Source organism: Pseudophryne corroboree, chromosome 6 (assembly GCF_028390025.1).
Source record: "Pseudophryne corroboree isolate aPseCor3 chromosome 6, aPseCor3.hap2, whole genome shotgun sequence".
NCBI lineage: Eukaryota > Metazoa > Chordata > Amphibia > Anura > Myobatrachidae > Pseudophryne > Pseudophryne corroboree.
The window spans coordinates 786200172-786207492 of NC_086449.1; the positions used below are offsets into that span (position 1 = coordinate 786200172).

The window sequence follows — 7321 nt, forward strand, 5'->3', positions numbered from 1 at the left end:
CTAATGGAGAGGACGCCAGCCACGTCCTCTCCCTATCAATCTCAATGCACGTGTGAAAATGGCGGCGACGCGCGGCTCCTTATATAGAATCCGAGTCTCGCGAGAATCCGACAGCGTCATGATGACGTTCGGGCGCGCTCGGGTTAACCGAGCAAGGCGGGAGGATCCGAGTCTGCTCGGACCCGTGAAAAAAACATGAAGTTCGTGCGGGTTCGGTTTCAGAGAAACCGAACCCGCTCATCTCTAGTTAAAACATATGTTTATTACTCAAAATTAAAACAATTACCCATCTGTTATCCAAAGCAAAATGTGAAATAAGGGGAGTGTGAGAAAATATAAAAAATGTTCTGGTCTGTTAATCACGAGAGAAGGATTAGAAAGGCTGCAGACACCTGATAGTCTGACACCCGTTTCTCCTGACCAGTACAGATATTCTGTATTAATGGGACCAAAAAAGGAGGTCAGTATTGTGTCTTAGAAAGACCACTTAGATTGGGTCAATACTATCCACTTTGCTAGTCACCCGTTAATCCATATAGCACGTGTTAGAAATGTATACATTGTCATGACCTGACGCTTGTAGAAATATAAGGAAAGAGATAGTGAAAAGGAAAAAACAAATAGTGGTGATACTGCTGTTGGTGTCCACCCTTCAGAGGAAGGGGAATAGTTCCTACTCTACAACACCGGGTATTCCCAGGGAGTCTCCTCTCAAGGTACTGACCCAGCCCAATGCTGTTTGGCTTCCAAGATCGGACGAGATCGGGCATTAGCAGCGTGGTATGATAGTAGAGAGGCTATCTACCAATGAGAGTGCACCTATATAGGAATGGTGGGATTGGGAGATTTGAGAAGGATAAAGCCATATAATGTGTGGATCTGCTTTCCACGTTAGGCAAGGTGAAACAATTGCCACTCCGTGGCGTTGTACACCCTGGATCGTGGATGAGAGTCACAGAAAAATAGTAAGTAAAGGAAAAGATAATGTAGAATTTTTTTTTATGTCTGTTATGATTCGGCTAATGGTTGGAAACTGAGGGACATCAACGCACAATGGCTCACCCCACTTAGACTCTCCTGGGGATTTGTGATATTGGACAACGCCAATAATATTGTGCGTGCATTACATCTAGGCAAATTCAAGCATGTCCCATGTTTTCCACATACAATTAAATTGGTGGTGCAGAATTTTTGAAAAACAACAGGGGCGTGCAGGATATGCTGTCAGTGGCCTGAAAAATTGTGGGCCACTTTCAACATTCAGCCACTGCAGTGCCACTCCTAGATGGACCAGGTGTTTGTGCTGCACACTTGTGTCGCTTAGCTTAGTCATCCAGCTGCCTCATTGTGCCTATTTTTCTTCTTTGCATGATGTGCTGTTTGGGGGCCTAGTTTTTAAAAGTGCCATCCTGCATGACACTGCAGTGCCACTCCTAGATGGGCCAGGTGTTTGTGCCGCACACTTGTGTCGCTTAGAAAAGTCATACAGCCACCTAGGTGCAACCTTTTGGCCTAAAAACAATATTGTCAGGTGTGAGGTGTTCAGAATAGACTGGAAATGAGTGGAAATGAATGTTATTGGGGTTAATAATACCGTTGGATCAAAATTACCCCCAAATTATGTCATTTTAGCTGTTTTTATGTTTTTTTTCCAAAAATCATCCAGATCCAAAACCAAAACCCGAAAGGGTGGTTTTTGCAAAACCAATCCAGATCCAAAACACGAGCGGGGATTCAGAGCCAAAACCAAAACACAAAACACGAAAAGTGCCCGCCACACATCTCTAGTCCTAGTGATGTTTATAGAGAGTCGCAGTACAGAATCAGACACACAAATGAAGAAGTGTATGAGAAATGTGTGGGGTGTTACTGGGCAGTTACAGGCAGTTAGCTAATCAGACGCAGACGTAACGTAGTATGGGCCTGCTATTACTGTGACACGGCATATTGCTGAAAGTGATTGCGTAAATACTGAATCTCTTACATTGGAGGACATACTCATACAGATCACCAGGATCTAGCATGGGGCTGGTATAAGTTTCAATGATACGACTGAAGTTGGCATCTAAAGACGCACAAAGCATGATTGTAGCATCTGTAGATGGTGGGTGTCTCCGTACTTGCACAATTGGATGCACCAGGGAATGTCTATTTTAGCATTTGCATAAAGTTGCAGATGCAACTGCAGCAAAAGACGCAAGAAAGGTTACAACTACGTCCAACTCAGAATCAGGTCAAATGATGAAGGATTGTCATGACCCCCTCGACAGACCCCACCCATAGGCGTGCGCAGCTAATTTTATTAGGGGGTGCTCCGCAGGAGGGGCATGTCTAGCACTATGTTACATTCTATCAGTAAAATCACATGGCTTAATGTAATTTCTCCATAGTTCCTAATAATAAAGTAGGTATAATACACCCCAGAGAAATAAAATGAAACATAATGGTGCGACCACCGGCCGGTACTGACTGTCCGCTACGGCATAACCGCGAGTCCTAGCTGCCGCTGCACCCTATCGCTGCTTACACTTCCCCAACCTATCCCTGACCCAGCAGCGGAACTAGAGAGTGGTGGGCCTAGGTGCATATGTACCCAGGGTCGGACTGGCCCACAGGGGTACAGGGGAAACCACCGGTGGGCCCCACTGCCTTAGGGCCCACTGCTTCCTCTAGGGATCAGATTCCAGCCTGTGCACTTGTATTATACATGGTAGATATGTTCAGGCTTGGACTGGCACACAGGGGTACAGGGAAAACCACCGGCGGGCCCCACTGCCTGGGGCCCCACCCTCTCTATTATACATTATTCATATGTTACATTATACTGCACAAGACTATGGTGTATTTTCTACAGTGCATTATTGTTATTAATCTGGTACACTATCATGCATGCACTAACAGTATTTATCATATAGATTATTTATCAAGGGGCCCAGATCATACACTAATGGTTAGACAAGCCTCTAAGAATGGGCCCCTACCACTGCAATTCCCCGGTGGGCCCTTCATGCCCCAGTCTGACACTGGATATGTTGCATTACACTGCACAAGACAATTGTGTATTTGAAGCCTCTGTGGAGGCTGGCCACACCCCTAAGTATGGGCCCCTATCACTGCATTCCCCCGGTGGGCCCTTCACGCCCAGTCCGACACTGTATGTACCCCCCACACCCCACCCCTTGCACCCCTAAACACCTACACCCTAATCTTGAGTGGGACATTCTGAAAAGTACAGGAGATTTAGGGGGCCGAACATTTTAGTTTAAATATAACAAAAGTAAAGTTTAAAATATACATATGTGCCGTCACAGCCACATCTGTCTCTTTCTATGCCATCACACTCCTCCTCTGCAGGACGCCAGCATTTGTTATACATGTCCCCATGCTCACAAGCTACTGACAGTAGTGCCCATATTTCACATTGTTCCACACGGTATGAGCTGAAATCCACATTACGCCACACAGTATGATCCAAAGTCACCTTATGCCAGACAGTATTAGCTGAAATTCACATTATGTTACAAGGTATGAGCCAAAATTCATATTATGCCACACAGTATGAGCCGAAATTCACATTATGCCCAGAGCCGGCCCTAATCAATTTGATACCCTAGGCATATTTTGGCTGGTGCCCCTAACACCGCCACTACAGATGTAGCCATCCTCATCGTTGCCGCGGTGTGTACTCTAGGGCATACAAAATGCAGCAAGCTGTACTGAACGCCGTGTTGCGAATAGTTGCAGCCAGCGTTCGCTCTGTAGAAGTCTATAGCATGCATGTGGATATGCACACACGTATCATAGACTAAGGCACACTAGTCACGCCATCCATTCCGCAAAGATGGATAAGCGTGGCAACATCTGTAGTTCCGCCTCTGACCCATCACAGTAGGCATCACCCAGCATGACCATGAAGCCTTACCCCCGCTGGAGTAGATAGTGGTAGAAGTAAATGACTGCAGGTCAGGTGGCACCTTGACCACCGAGAGAGAAGGGGGGAGAGAGAGAGAGAGGATGAGGTAGGGAAAAGGAGAGAGGTAGAGAAAAGGAGGGAAAAAGAGAGGGGGTAGGATATGGAGGAGGAGAGAGACAGGGGCCCATTTAGAAAAAAATATTTCCGGCTATGTTCCCGAAAGACACCCATTTTGGTCATTAACCGCAAATATTAAGTTTCCCTGGTATGTATAAAGGAGGGATCGCTGCAGGTATCGGTACCTGTTGCGATCCCTCCATTTCCGCCCGCAGCCACATCCCCCGTAGGATTCTATGGGGGATGCGATGCTGCCCAATGTATCAATGTCGGGAATGCGAAGCATGCCTGATATTGTTCCCCGCAGCTACTGCAATATTTGACTGCGGTAGCCCATTGTAGCCTATGGGCTACAGATCGGGGAGATTAGATCCGGCTGGGTTCCCCGAGAACCTTCCGCCAGAAATACCTCAGTGCATCGCGGTCACCTGAAGGGATCGCATATTTCAATGCGATCCTGGGTGGTAAGATACTGCCCAGATCGCATTCAATATGTAATCCATGATAAATGGGCCCTCATAGAGAGAGAGGGAGGGGGGGAGAGAGAGAGAGAGAGAGAGAGAGAGAGAGAGAGAGAGAGAGAGAGAGAGAGAGGAGAGAGACATTTAGGGGGGAATTCAAATGTCGGTTGGGTGTCTGTTTTTTCCTATTAGAGAGAGAGGGAAAGATAGGGAGAGAGAGATTTCATGAGAATGGAAATATGGTAAAAATACGCTGACACTTACCACACTGTCTCTGTCAGTCGCCTCATGGGTGGGGAGGGTGCCTACAGCTGCTTTGTGGAGTTGGCAGTGCTGCAGTTTGTGCCCGGTTGCCTCCTCCAGCTGCTGTTCAGTCATGCTGCCGTTCCAGTCACACCTGTTTCAGGCAGGAACAATAGGGGTAATTCAGACTGGATCGCTGCAGTGGCAGAGATCGCAGTCTGAATTACTGTGTGGAGTCCGCACACGCAGTGGCCGCACTGTGCGTGCGCACCCCGATTCACAGGCAGAGGCAGTCACGGGGCAGGAGGGGGCATGCCAATGGGGGGTGGCGGAGCTGCACAGGCAGGGAGCTACTTGCCAGGTACAAAAGCATCGCCACTGTGCGATGTTCTGTACCTGTGCGGTGGGACAGGGCCTGACATGCGGGGCGGACTAGCCCTGTGCAGGGCGTCCCCCCGCATATCAGAGTAAATGATCGTAGATGTGCTACATTTAGCACATCTACGATCAACTCTGAATTACCCCCAGTGTTCCTCCTGCTCCTCACAGATCATGGATGCTGCAGCAGATATAGAACAGAGGGGTGAGGTCAGAACCTCGGGATCCTGAGCCTCAGAACATGGGTGTACTCTTCACATGTGCATGTTGCCGGGCCTGCTGACACACACAGATACACACTAATACCCCTTTCACACCAGCCAAAATTTCCCGGATTAATGCACATGAACGCGCATCAACCCGGGAAATTTCTCAGTGTGAAAGGGCACAGGGTCAAAATCCCGGGATTCCTGCCCCGGCATTTCAACCCTGCTACCTTCCAGGGTTGGTCCTGGAATCTTCCCGGGAACCTGGTCAGTGTGAACGGGAGCCGGGTCAATGTGCCCCGGCTCCCGTTCACTCTCTATGTAGCAGGCGGCGCTTGGAGATCATGTGATCTCTTGCGCCACCCCCGCCGCGTCACCGCTGACATCAGCAACATGCCGGGCTGCTGACTGCAGTATGCAAGTGGTCTTACCCGGGAATGTCCCTGTATGATCCAGGGACCGTATTCCCGGGTAAGACCCCGGCATTTCTGGTGTGAAAGCGGTATAACACACACACACACACACACACACTGTTCAAATACACTGACACAAACCTTACCTTCTCCTTCCTGGCCAGGCTCCATGGGATGGCTGTTGTTGTTACAGATCCACCTGGCACAGCAAGAGAAGGCAGGGCTGCACAGTGCACACAGATCGCCGGGGCTCAGGGAAAGTTGGGGGCGTGGCCTAATCGCGGGCCCCCGTGACCACGCCCAATTATAGAAAACCCCTTGAAATCAGCAGCAACTGGCCGGCCGGGGCAGGGAGAGGAGGCGGCGGCACACAGGACCTCAGACAGTGCAGAGGGCAGCAAGCTGGGCTCGCGGCAATCACCACTCTACTGTTCTGCAGCAGGCGTGGCGTGTGGGGGGTGCCACACATTAGGGGGTGCCTATGCGCACCAGGCACCCCCCGTGCGCACTCCTATGACCCCACCCCTTCAACAGGCCCCACCTCCATTAGGGCTGCTTCCATACATTCTGGGCTGGTTTTCCATCCCAGTCCGCTCCTGGATAGATCTAGCTTCAGCTAGTTTAATTGCTCAATAATTCATTAAGCTTGTTCTAAGATTTTTGTCTGTCCTGACCTTGCATTTTACTAAATAATAAAGGGGTGAAATTATCATATTTTCACAGTAAAACAAATCTGTTGACTAAAACATTATATATTGTAATTGTCCTCTTTTTTATCTTTATTTTATAAATGTTAAACAGCAATTTTAAGCCTCATACACATGGATGATGACAAACAACACCTGTTAAAAGCCCTAGTAAAATCTCATACATTGAGCATTCCGTGTGCAATCTGAAAGCATACTGTAGCTTATTATTTACTTAATGAGCGCTCCCATTGAAGTCCATTGTATTGTAATGAGTGTTAATCAACATGAAAGTTGCAAATAATTTTGAAATTAACATGAAGCAAAGTGAATGCTTCTCAAAAAATATGTCTGTGGGAACATTTGCTTACAGTACATTATTTTATTATATTTATTACATTATTTTATTACTGTACTGTTCATTCAGTGTGCACACAGTTTTTTTACATGCAGCAAAGTGAACTAAGGGGGTCATTCCGAGTTGATCGCTTGCTGCCGATTTTCGCAGCACAGCGAACAGGTAAAAAATGGCAAAACTGCGCATGTGTATGTGCCGCAATGCGCATGCGCGTCGTACGGGCACAAAAAGCATCGCTGCTGTGCACTGGATCTAGCGACGATTCCATTCGTACAGCTGATCGCAAGGAGATTGACAGGAAGAGGGCGTTTATGGGTGTCAACTGACCGTTTTCTGGGAGTGTTTGGAAAAATTCAGGCGTGGCCGGGCGTTTGCTGGGCGGGTATTTGACGTCATTACCGTGTCATTCATCGCAGCAATCATCGCACAGGAGTAATAACTACAGGGCTAGTCTTGTTTTGCACAAAATGCATTTGCATCCGTTCGGCTGCACAGGCGTTCGCACTCCTGCAAAGCAAAAATACACTCTCCCGTGGGCGGCGGCTA

The 7321-nt window shown here is 48.1% G+C and overlaps 1 pseudogene; it reads right to left on the bottom strand.

Annotated features, from left to right (window-relative positions):
• Positions 1-675: 675 nt before the first annotated feature.
• Positions 676-794, bottom strand: LOC134939138 (5S ribosomal RNA; annotated as a pseudogene).
• Positions 795-7321: the final 6527 nt, after the last annotated feature.